This window comes from Kogia breviceps, chromosome 3 (genome assembly GCF_026419965.1).
Source record: "Kogia breviceps isolate mKogBre1 chromosome 3, mKogBre1 haplotype 1, whole genome shotgun sequence".
NCBI lineage: Eukaryota > Metazoa > Chordata > Mammalia > Artiodactyla > Physeteridae > Kogia > Kogia breviceps.
This window is the reverse complement of record NC_081312.1, coordinates 70,564,235-70,577,315: the sequence shown is the minus strand read 5'-3', so window position 1 is coordinate 70,577,315 and position 13,081 is coordinate 70,564,235. Positions and strand designations below refer to the sequence as shown.

Genomic DNA, 13,081 nt, shown 5'->3' with positions numbered 1-13,081 from the left:
ATATCTGACAATGGATTTATATTTAGAATATATGAAGAACACCCACAGTCAATAAAGCAAAGCAAAGAACTCATTAAAAATAAGTAAAATGGGGCTTCCCTGGTGGCGCAGTGGTTGAGAGTCCGCCTGCCGATGCAGGGGTCACGGGTTCGTGCCCTGGTCCGGGAGGATCCCACATGCCACGGAGCGGCTGGGCCCGTGAGCCATGGCCGCTGGGCCTGCGCGTCCGGAGCCTGTGCTCCGCAACAGGAGAGGCCACAGCAGTGAGAGGCCCGCATACCGCAAAAAAAAAAAAAAAAAAAAAAAAAAAAAAAAAAAAAAATAAGTAAAATGACTTTTACAGTTTACAAATAAAAGTATATGAATGGCAAATAAGCATTTAGAGAGAAATTAAATACCATTAGCCATCAGAGAAATGCAAATTAAGACTACAAAGCCAGCAGCAATTTTTAGTGAGGATATGGAATGATATCATATATTATTGATTGTGACAGGAGGGTAAAATAGTACAATGACTTTGGAGAAAAAAAGACCTGTAATTTCTTACAAAATTAAATACACATTTACTATATGACCACACATTTCTATTCCTAGGTATGTTTCCAAGAGAAATAAAAATACATGCCTACAAAAAAGAGTTGTAAAAGTATGTTCATAGCAGCTTTATTCACAGTAGAAAAACTAGAACAACCCAATGTCCAATAATAACAGATAAATGTGTTAGTATATTTGTAAAATAGAGTACTAAATAAAAAGGAAGAAACACACAGCAACATGAATAAATGCGGAAACTCTTCCAAATACATTTTAAAAGGCCAGCATAAACCTGAATCCAAAACCAGACAAAAATGCCACACACAATAAATTACAGGTCAAAATCCTTGATAAACATAGAAGCAGAAATCTTCAATGAAACATTAATAAAACAATTTCAACAATACATTAAAAGGATTATACACCATGATTAAGTGGGACTTACTTCAGAGATGTAAGGATGGTTCAACATCCACAAATCAATGTGATAAACTGTATTAACAAAATGAAGGATTAAAATCATATGATCATCCTAATAGATGCATAAAAACCATTTAACAAAATTCAACATCCATTTATGATAAAAACTCTGAACAAAGCGGGTATAGAGGGAACATTCCTCAACAAAATAAAGGCCATATATGACAATCCATAACTAACATCATACTCAGTGGTGAAAAGCTGAAAGTTTTCCCTCTAAAATCAGAAACAAGACAAGATGTCTACTCTCATCACTTTAATTCTACATAATATTGGAAGTCCTAGCCAGATCAGTTAGGCAAGAAAAAGAATAAATGACATCCAAATTGGAAAGGAATAAGTACAGCTGTCACTATTTTCAGTTGACATATATTAAAAAAAACCTAAAGAATCTATCAAAAGTTGTTATAACAAATGAATTCAATAAAGTTACAGGATTCAAAAATCAACAGAGAAATATCTGCATTTCTTTACACAAATAATGAAGTATTAGAGAAATTAAGAAAAAAATCTCATTGGCAATAAATAGCATTAATAAAATATTTAGAAATTTAACCAAAGAAGTGAAAGATCTATATGTTGAAAACTATAAAACACTAATGAAAGAAACTGAAGACACAAATAAATGGAAAAATATTCCATGCTCATAGATTAGAAAAATTAATACTACGAAAATGTTCACATTACACAAAGCAATATACAGATTTACGGCAATCTTTATCAAAAACCCAATGGTATTTTTCACAGAAATAGAACAATTCTAAATTTATATGGAACCACAAAAACACTGAATAGTCAAATCAATCTTGAGAAAGAAGAAGAAATCATGCTCCCTGATTTCAAACTACATTACAAAGCCATTGTAATTAAAATAGCATAATATTGGCATCATGGACATATTGATAAATGGTATAAAGGTCCCAGAAATAAAGTGGGCACATATGGTCAATTAGTTTGTGATTTTAAAAAAAGCCAAGAATACAATGAGGAAAAAACAGTCTCTTCAATAAATGGTGTTAGGAAAACTGGACAGCCACATGCAAAAGAATGAACCACTATCTTACACCATACACAAAAATTAACTCAAAATGAATTAAATACTTGAACATAAGCCCTGGAGCCATAAATCTCCTAGAGGAAAACATAGGTGGTAAACTCCTTGACATTAATCTTGGTGATGATTTCTTGAATTCAAAACTGAAAGCAAAGGCAACAAAAGCAAAAATAAACAAGTGGGCCTACATCAAACTAAAAATCTTCTGCACAGCAAAGGAAACCAACAAAATGAAAGGCAACCTATGGAAGGGAGAAAATATTTTCAAATCATATGTCTGATAAAGGGTTGATATCCAAAATATATAAAGAACACATACAACTCAATATTTTTAAAAATCTGATTAAAAAATGGGCAGAGTATCTGAATGGACAGTTTTCCTAAGAAGACATACAGATAGCCAAGAGGTACATGAAAAGGTATTCAACATCACTAATCATGCAAATCAAAATCACAACGAGATATCACATCACAACTGTTAAGAGTGGCTATTATCAAAAAGACAATAAACAAGTGTTGGCAAGGATGTGGAAAAAAGGGAACTTTCGTGCACTGTTGGTGTCAGTCTAAATTGGTTAGGTCAGCATTTTAAAATTATGGATTTGGCTTTTCCTGGTGGTGCAGTAGTTAAGAATCTGCATGCCAATACAGGGGACATAGGTTTGAGCTCTGGTCCAGGAAGATCCCACATGCTGCGGAGGAGCTAAGCCCATTTGCCACAACTACTGAGCCTGCGCCCTAGAGCCTGCAAGCCACAACTACTGAGCCCACACTCTCTAGAACCCATGCTCCACAACAAGAGAAGCCACTGCAATGAGAAACCCATGAGCTACAATGAAGAGTAGCCCTCACGTGCTGCAACTAGAGAAAGCCCTCACACAGCAATGAAGACCCAATGCAGCCAAAAATAAGTAAATAAAATAAATTTATTATAAATAAATAAAACAATATGGGTTCCTTTAAAATTTTTAAATAGAACTACCATATCAACTACTAGCAATTCCACCTCTGTGTATTTATCCAAAGAAAATGAAAACAGTAATCTGAAAAGATATATACCCCATGTTCATTGCAGCATTATGTATAATAGCCGATATGTGGAAACAACCTAAGTGTACACAGATAAATGAATAGAAAAATAAATTGTTGTATATATATATATATATATATATGGTATAATAATTGTGATATATATATGAAGTATCCAATGAAATATTATTCAGTCATAAAAACGAATGAAATCTTGCCATTTACAACAACATGGAAGAACCCTGAGGACATTGTGCTAAGGGAAATATGTCAGACAGAGGAAGAAATACTGTATTATCTCTCTTATGTACAGAATCTTAAAAAACAAGCCAAAACAATCTCATAGATACTGAGAAGGGATTGGTGGTTGCAAGAGGTGGGGGTGGGGGTTGGGAGACAAGGGTGAACTTTTTTTAGTTTAGATCAATTTTTTAAAAAATATATTTATTTATTTTGGCTGCATTGGGTCTTTGTTGCTGCACGTGGGCTTTCTCTAGTTGTGGTGAGTGGGGGCCACTCTTCATTGCAGAGCGCGGGCTTCTCATTGTGGTGGCTTCTCTTGTTGTGGAGCAGGGGCTCTAGGAACACGGGCTTCAGTAGTTGTGGCTCTCAGGCTCTAGAGTGCAGGCTCAGTAGTTGTGGCGCACGGGCTTAGTTGCTCTGCAGCATGTGGGATCTTCCCAGACCAGGGCTTGCACTGACAGGCGGATTCTTAACCACTGCACCACCAGAGAAGTCCTCAATTGTTTCTTATATTAAAAAATTACCACATTTCACTAAAAAGAACCAGTATTCCTTTGAGAACCAGCTGGTTTTAGGGCTGGGAGAGATGGTAAGTATAAGATGAGCCTGGAATAATTCTGCATGTGAAAGTTAGAAAATGTTCCCCAAATGATCTGGAAATATAGAGAGGACATAAAAGTACCTTGAAGGGGCTCCCACTGGCTAAATTTGGAAGAATTTGATCCAAGTAAATATTCATCCTAATGAATGATAACCCAATGTACAAAACAGGAGTGCATGAATACACCTTGATATAAATGAATGCATAAAATATCAATTAAATGTGGGAGAAAAGAACACTTTTCCTTACTCTAGAATACTGGCTAAAATATATAGTAGATGATGAAATTAGAGAGTCATCAAAAGATGATGGGGGAGGGGTAAATTAGGAGTTTGGGCTACTATATATAAAATAGATAAACAACAAGGTCCTATTATATAGCATAGGGAACAATACTCTATATCTTGTAATAAACTATAATGGAAAAGAACTATATATATATATATAAATATATATATATATATTTAGAAGATGATAGAACTACTCTGTGACAGTTTAATGAATGAAGAAGAGAATATTTACATAGTGTCAAAATATCTACCCACAAATTATTTATTAAAGAAAAAATTACAGGAGAAACCTGAAAATATCCACCTTAAGAATGTGACCAAAATTAACATCATTATTTTATTGGGACAAATGATACCAAATGTCTTCAGATGGAAACAACACCATTCTGTGGTATTCTTGCCAAAATGCATAACCTGAATTCAGTAAAAAAGAAATATAAGACAAACCAAATTGAGGGACAGTGTACAAAATAATTCGCCTGCACTCCTCCAAATGTAAAAGTCAAGAAAGTCAAATTGAGGGGGATTCTAGATTAGAAGAAACTAAAGTGGCATGACTAAAATTAATTTTACACCTTAGATTTTTGCATTCTTTAGTCTTTATTGCAGTTTAGATATTTTTAAAAGCCGTAAAGGAAATCATTGAGACAGCTGATGCAATGTGAATATTGGCTAGAGTTGTAGATAAGTTAACTCTGGTGTATTAACATCAGATTTCCTGATTTTGATAGTGGCACTATTGTTATGTGAGAGAATATCTTTGTTCTTTGGAATTTCATGCTGAAATATTTAGTGGTAAAGAGCACAATGTCTCTAATTTATTCTCACAAGAATCAGAAAACCAAAATTTTGATATACACTTTGGAAGGTAGCTTCAAGGTGGGTTCTCATGATTTCTGCCTCTTGATATTTAATATACTGGATTTTGTGACTTGCTTCTGAGGGCTAGAATAAGGCAGAGTTATGGCATGTGTTATTGTCTCTTCCTTTTTCTACTAGTTGACCCTTCAGCCCCTTCAGACTGCAGCCTGGGCACACATAATGAGTACAACCACGTCCAGAGAGACCCTGAGCACAAAGTTTAATAAAAATCTAGTGGACTGAGGACAGAAGATGGTGAAGGAGTAGGAGGATGTGAAGTTCATCTCTCTCCATGGATGCATCAGGAATACAGCTATAGATGAAACAATTCTCACAAAACACCAGCTGAACACTAGCAGAAGACCTTGGACACTGGAAAGGACTATAAACATCCCTGCATAACTGGGTAGGATGAAAAAAAGAAGGAAGAAGGAGGAAGAGAGGAAGCGGAACAGGACCTGCACCACAGGGTTGGGGAGCTGAAGTAGAGGATAGATTCCCATATTCGGACAAATATCCTCTCCAATGGGGAAATCGATTGGAACAGAAGGGAAGCATTTGAGGCTGTCAAAAGAGGGTGAAGCAGCTGATTTGTGGCAAACGGGACAGGGTGAGAAATGCAGACGGTCTGTACTGTGGCCCTAGGTGCCTGGGACTGAGATGTGTGTTCACAGGTGTGCAAGGGGGCTGGGAGTTGGTGTGTGGGCATTGGAGAACAGGCCCAGAGTGAGAACTAGTGTTGGTTGTGGGGAGATGGATTGAGGGGATGGGAGGGAGGAAATCTGCAGCAGGGAATGCCTACAGAGGAAGACTGGACTGCCATGGAAGCAGGGTGCTACTGCTGAGTCACATGCAGGGGGAGGAGCCACTATTGTAGCCTCTCTCTCCCTACACACTGGTGCCTGCCAACGATCAATAAAAGAAGCCCTCTCAGGGCTGGCCTTCATGAGCCTGCTACCAGGTGCCAGAAAAAGCCCAGCCAGGGCTGGCCCTCATGCACCTTATGCTGGGCACCTGAAAAGGCCCTCACTAGGGCCATATCTATTGCACCCGTGGCTTCTGGCTTCCCTGCACATTTGGCGCCACTGGGGCTCTTGCGATCCAAGCAGTCATACCACCTCTATGCCCTGTCCTGACTGGGGCAGACCCAAGAGCTCCAAGGCAGCCTCAGGACCAGACTCCTGTGGGTGGACCATACACAGAGGTGGGGGTAAAACTAAAGCTGAATCCCAGGGATGGGGCAACTAAGGAAGAGGATCAAAAACCTTTCCATCAGCTGTACAAGCGGCAGATTAAATCCCTGCGATCAGCTGGGTAGATCCTGCGTCTATGGAATATCTGAGCAGACAATGAGTATTCCCACAAATGGAAACGGTCTAGCTCTTGCAGCTGTGGACTTTGGGGTCAAGCACAGGCAGGAATTGGGGCAGATCAGAGTCCGAGTGGTCCCCACAGGGCCCACTGCAGGTCCAGAGGCCAGCCCAGAGGCAGAGGAGGAGGAAGTGGGCAGGCGGAAGTGGGCTGTGGCTCACAGTGTATGCAAGGACACTTAGAGTGGAGGGAAACATAATTATTACTATTAATTTTATTATGTTTTTATTCATTCTGTTGTTGGTTCTGGCTATTTTTTCTTTTCTTTCTTTTGTTTGTTTTAATTTTTTTCTTTATTTAGTCTTTGAGGATCTTCATGTTTTATAACTTTTTAAAAACATATTTCTATTTTTACTTTTTCTGTTGTTCTGTGTTTTTCCCTTTTTATTTTAAATCATTTTTAGGTTTCTTCTATTTTCTTGCTTTATTCCCCAGTTGGTACACTGCTTTGGTTTTGTTTTTAGGTTTTAGGTTTTTCTTAGTTCTGATTATAATTGTTTGATTTCACTTTTGGGTTCTTCTGTTTGGGTGTTCTCTTGCTTTTTGTTTTATTTGGTTCTATTTTTGTTTCTTGTGTGTGTGTGGGGGGGGGGGGTGTTTCTTTCTTTCTGTTTTTGTTTGATTTTGTTTTTACCATTTCTCTGGGGTTTTATTTGTCTTTTTCTTTCTTTCTTTAATATACTTTTAATTTTATATTTCTATTGCTACATTGTTTTTCTGTCTTCTTTCCCCTTTCAATTTTCCTTTTTTTCAAAAAATCATTTTTGTCAGTTTGTTTTCTTTCTTTGCTTTATTCTTCCATTGGCACTCTGCTTTGGTTTTGTTTTTTGGCATGGTGTTTTTGTTAGTTTTTTTCTTAATTGTTTGATTTCATTCTTGGGTTCTTTTGTTTCTCTGGTTGTTCTCTTGCCTTTTGTTTTATTTGGTTCTTGTTTTGTTTCTTTTGTGTGTGTGCATTTCTTTGTTTCTGTTTTTGTTTGTTTGATTTTACTTTTTTACCATTTGTTGGTGTTTTTGTTAGTCTTTTTATTTATTTATTTTGTTAATCCCCTTTATCGGCAGCATGAGTGACTTGTGGGGTCTTCGTTCCTCAACCAGAAGTCAGGCCTGAGCCTCTGGGGTGGGAGCACCAAGTCCAGGAATCTGGACCACTAGAGAATTCCTGGCCCCAGGGAAGATTAATCACCGAGAGCTCTCATGGAGGCCTCTATCTGAATCCAAGACCCATCTCCACCCAACTGCCTGCAGTTCCCAGTGCTGGTTGCCTCACACCAAACAACAAACAAGACAGGAACACAACACCACCCATTAGAAGAGAGGCTGCCTAAAGTCATACTAAGTTCAAAGACACCTCAAACACACCACCTGACAGGGCCCTGCTTACCAGAGGGAAAAGACTCAGCTCCACCCACCAGAACGCAGGCACCGGTCACTCCCATCAGGAACCCTACACAGGACACTGGACCAATGCCCAACACCAGGGGTGGAGAACAGAAGCAAGAGGAACTACGACCCTGCGGTTTAGGGAAAGGAGATGTCAAATACTGTACATTAGACAAAATTAGAAGACAGAGAAATATCTTGCAGGCAAAGGAGCAAGATAAAAACCAACAAGACCAAATAAATGAAGAGGAAAGAGGCAAACTACCTGAAAAAAGAATTCAGAGTAATGATAGTAAAGATGATCCTAATGCTCGGAAACAGAATAAATACAAGAAATGTTTAACGAGGACTTACAAGAACTAAAGACCAAACCAACAGTAATGAACAACACAATAACTGAAATTAAAAATACTCTAGAAGGAATCAAGAACAGAGTAAGTGAGGCAGAAGAACGGATAAGTGAGCTGGAAGACAGAATGGTGGAAATAACTGGCACAGAGAAGAATAAAGATAAAAGAATGAAAAGAATGGAGGACAGTCTCAGAGACCTCTGGGACAACATTAAGCACAACAACATTCAAATTATAGGCATCCCAGAAGAAGAAGAAAAAAAAGAAAGGGTCTGAGAAAATATATGAAGAGATTATAATTGAAAACTTCACCACATGGGAAAGGAAATAGTCAATTAAGTTCAGGAAGTGCAGAGAGTCCCATACAGGATAAACCCAAGGAGACACATGCCAAGACACATATTAATCAAACTAACAAAAATTAAACACAAAGAAAAAACATTAAAAGCAGCAAAGGGAAAGCAACAAATAACATACAAGGGAATCCCCATAAGGTTAACATCTGATCATTCAGCAGAAACTCTGCAGGCCACAAGACAGTGGCAGGATCTATTTAAAGTGATGAAAGGGAAAAAGCTACAACCAAGATTACTCTACCCAGCAAGGATCTCATTCAGATTCAATGGAGAAATCAAAATTTCTACAAACAAGCAAAAGCTAAGAGAATTTAGCCCCACCAATCCAGCTTTACAATAAATGCTCAAGGAACTTCTCTAGGCAAGAAACACAAGAGAAGGAAAAGACTTACAAAAAGAAACCCAAAACAATTTTTTTAAAAGTAATAGGAAAATAGATATCAATAATTACCTTAAATGTACATAGATTAAATGCTCCAACCAAAAGACATAGACTGACTGAATGGATACAAAAACAAGACCCGTGTATATGCTATCTACAAGACACCCAATACAGACCTAGGGACACATACAAACTGAAAGTGAAGGGATGGAAAAAGATATTCCATGCAAATGGAACTCAAAAGTAAGCTGGAATAGGAATACTCATATTAGACAAAATAGACTTTAAAATAAAAAACTACTATAAGAGACAAGGAAGGACAGTACATAATGATCAAGGCATCAATCCAAGAAGAAGATATAACAGTTGTAAATATTTATGCACCAACAGAGGAGTACCTCAATACATAAGGCAAATACTGACAGCCATAAAAGGGGAAATCAAAAGTAAAACAATAATAATGGGGGACTTTAACACCCCACTCACACCAATGGAGAGATCATCCAAACAGAAACTAAATAAAGAAACACAAACTTTAAATGACATAGTAGACCAGATGGACTTAACCGTTATTTATAGGACATTCCATCCAAAAACAACAGAATACACTTTTTTATCAAGTGCACATGGAATATTCTCCAGGATAGATTAGATCTTGGGTCACAGATCAAGCCTGGGTAAATTTAAGAAAACTGAAATCATATCAAGCATCTTTTCTGACAACAACACTATAAGACTAGATATCAATTACAGGAAAAAAACTGTAAAAAATACATGGAGGCTAAACAATATGCTACTAAACAACCAAGAGATCACTGAAGAAATCAATGAGGAAATCAAAAAATACCTAGAAACAAATGACAATGGAAACACAATGACCCAAAACCTACAGGATGTGGCAAAAACAGTTCTAAGAGGGAAGCTTATAGCAATACAATCCTACCTCAAGAAATAAGAAAAACCTCAAATAAACAACCTAAACTTACACCTAAAGCAATTAGAGAAAGAAGAACAAAAAACACCAAAGTTAGCAGCAGGAAAGAAATCATAAAGATCACAGTAGAAATAAATGAAATAGAAATGAAGAAAACAATTGCAAAGATCAATAAAACTAAAAGTTGGTTCTTTGAGAAGATAAACAAAACTGATAAACCATTAGCAGACTCATCAGGAAAAAAAGAGAGGAGACTCAAATCAACAGAATTAGAAGTGAAAAAGGAAAAGTAACAACTGGTACTGCAGAAATACAAAGGATCATGAGAGATTACTACAAGCAACTCTATACCAATAAAATGGACAACCTAGAAGAAATAGACAGATTCCTAGAAAAGTACAACCTTCCATGATTGAACCAGGAAGTAATAGAATACATGAACAGACCAATCACAAGCACTGATATTAAAACTGTGATTAAAAATCTTCCAACAAACAAAAGCCCAGGGCCAGATGGCTTCACAGGTGAATTTTATCAAACATTTACAGAAGAGCTAACACCTATCCTACTCAAACTCTTCCCAAATATAGCAGACGGAGGAACACTCTGAAACTCATTCTACGAGGCCACCATCACCCTGATACCAAAACCAGACAAAGATGTCACAGAAAAAGAAAATTAGAGGCCAATATCACTGACGAAAATAGATGCAAATATCCTCAACAAAATACTAGCAAACAGAATCCAACAGCACATTAAAAGGATCATACACCATGATTACGTGGCGTTTATACCAGAAATTGAAGGATTCTTTAGTATATGCAAATCAATCCATGTGGTACACCATATTGACTGAAGAATTAAAAACCATATGATCATCTCAATAGATGCAGAAAAAGCTTTTGACAACATTCAACACGCAGTTATGATAAAAACTGCAGAAAGTGGGCATAGAGGGAAACTACCTCAGCCTAATAAAAGAAGTATGTGACAAACCCACAGCCAACATCATTCTCAATGGTGAAAAACTGAAAGCACTGCCTCTAAAATCAGGAAGAAGAAAAGTGGGCCCACTCTAACCACTATTACTCAACATGGGTTTGGAAGTTTTAGCCACAGCAATCAGAAAAGAAAAAGAAATAAAAAGAATACAGATTGGAAGAGAAGAAGTAAAACTGTCATTTGCAGCAGACATGATACTATACATAGAAAATCCTAAAGATGCCACCAGAAAACTACTAGAGCTAATCAATGAATTTGGTAAAGTAGCAGACTACAAAATTAATGCACAGAAATCTCTTGCATTCCTATACATAAACAATGAAAAAGCAGAAAGAAAAATTAAGGAAACACTCCCATTTACCACTGCAAGAAAAAGAATAAAATACCCAGGAATAAACCTACCTAAGGAGGCAAAAGGCCTGTATGCATTAAATTATAAGATAGATGAAAGAAATCAAAGACAATACAGACAGATGGAGAGATATACCATGTTCTTGGATTGAAAGAATCAATACTGTGACAATGACTAAACTACCCAAAGCAATCTACAAATTTAATGCAATCCCTTTCAAATTACCAATGGGATTTTTCAAATAACTAGGGCAAGAAATTTTATAATTTGTATGGAAACACAAAAGACTCCCAATAGCCAAAGCAATCTTGCAAAAGAAGAACAGAGCTGGAGGAATCAGGCTCCCTGACTTCAGACTATATTACAAAGCTATAGTACAAAGCTACTAACACAAAAACACACATATAGATCAATGAAACAGGATAGGAAGGCCAGAGATAAACCCATGCACATATAGTCACCTTATCTTTGACAAAGGAGGCAGGAATATACAATGGAGAAAGACAGTCTCTTCAATAAGTGGTGCTGGGAAAACTGGACAGCTACATTTAAAACAATGAAGTTAGAACACTTCCTAACACCATACACAAAAATAAACTCAAAATGGATTAAAGACCTAAATGTAATGCCAGACACTGTCAAACTCTTAGAGGGAAACTTAGGCAGAACACTCCATGACATAAATCACAGCAAGATCCTTTTTGACCCACCTCCTAGAGTAGTGGAAATAAAACCAAAAAGAAACAAATGGGACCTAATGAAACATAAAAGCTTTTGCAAAGCAAAGGAAACCATAAATAAGACCAAAAGACAACCCTCAGAATGGGAGAAAATATTTGCAAATGAAGCAACTGAAAAAGGATTAATCTCCAAAAATACAAGCAGCTCATGCAGCTCAATATCAAAAACACAAACAACCCAATCCAAGAATGGGCAGAAGACTTATATAGACACTTCTGCAAAGAAGATATACAGATTGCCAACAAACACATGAAATGATGCTCAACATCACTAATTATTAGAGAAATGCAAATAAAAACCACAATGAGGTATCACCTCACACTGGTCAGAATGGCCATCATCAAAAAATCTAGAAACAATAAATGCTAGGGAGGGTGTGGAGAAAAGGGAACCCTCTTTCACTGTTAGTGGGAATATAAATTGATACAGCCACTATAGAGAACAGTATGGAGGTTCCTTAAAAAACTAAAAATAGAACTACCATGTGACCCAGCAATCCCACTACTGGGCATATACCCTGAGCAAACCATAATTCAAAAAGAGTCATGTACCATAATGTTCATTGCAGCTCTGTTTACAATAGCCAGGACATGGAAGCAACCTAAATGTCCATCAACAGATGAATGGATAAAGAAGATGTGGCACAAATATACAATGGAGTATTACTCAGCCATAAAAAGGAACAAAATTGAGTTGTTTGTAGTGAGGTAGATGGACCTAGAGTCTGTCATAGAGAATGAAGTAAGTCAGAAAGAAAAAAACAAATACTGTATGCTAACGTATATATATGGAATCTAAAAAACTGTACTGATGAACATAGTGGCAGGGCAGGAATAAAGATGCAGACACAGAGAACAGACTTGAGGACACAGGGCAGGAAGGGGAAGCTGGGATGAAGTGAAAGAGTAGCATTGACATATATACACTACAAAATGTAAAATGGATGGCTAGTGGGAAGTTGCTGCATAGCACAGTGATATCAATTCAATGCTTTGTGAAGACCTAGAGGGGTGGGATAGCGAGGGAGGCTCAAGAGGGAGGGAATATGTGGATATAGGCATACATATAGCTGATTTACTGTGTCGTACAGCAGAAACTAACACAACATTGTAAAGCAA

The 13,081-nt window shown here is 37.2% G+C and overlaps 1 long non-coding RNA gene across 3 annotated transcripts in view; it reads left to right on the top strand.

Moving 5' to 3' along the window:
* LOC136793801 (uncharacterized) overlaps window positions 1-13,081 on the top strand; it is a 1,119,572-nt gene that overhangs the window by 992,300 nt on the left and 114,191 nt on the right. For 2 of the 3 annotated variants that reach the window (XR_010839589.1, XR_010839593.1), the window contains one exon: window positions 5,231-13,071. The exons of the other annotated variant lie outside the window; for it this stretch is intronic. This is a non-coding gene — a long non-coding RNA (uncharacterized lncRNA). Of the gene's footprint in view, window positions 1-5,230; window positions 13,072-13,081 lie in introns of those variants that run through there. 3 annotated transcript variants of the gene reach the window in all.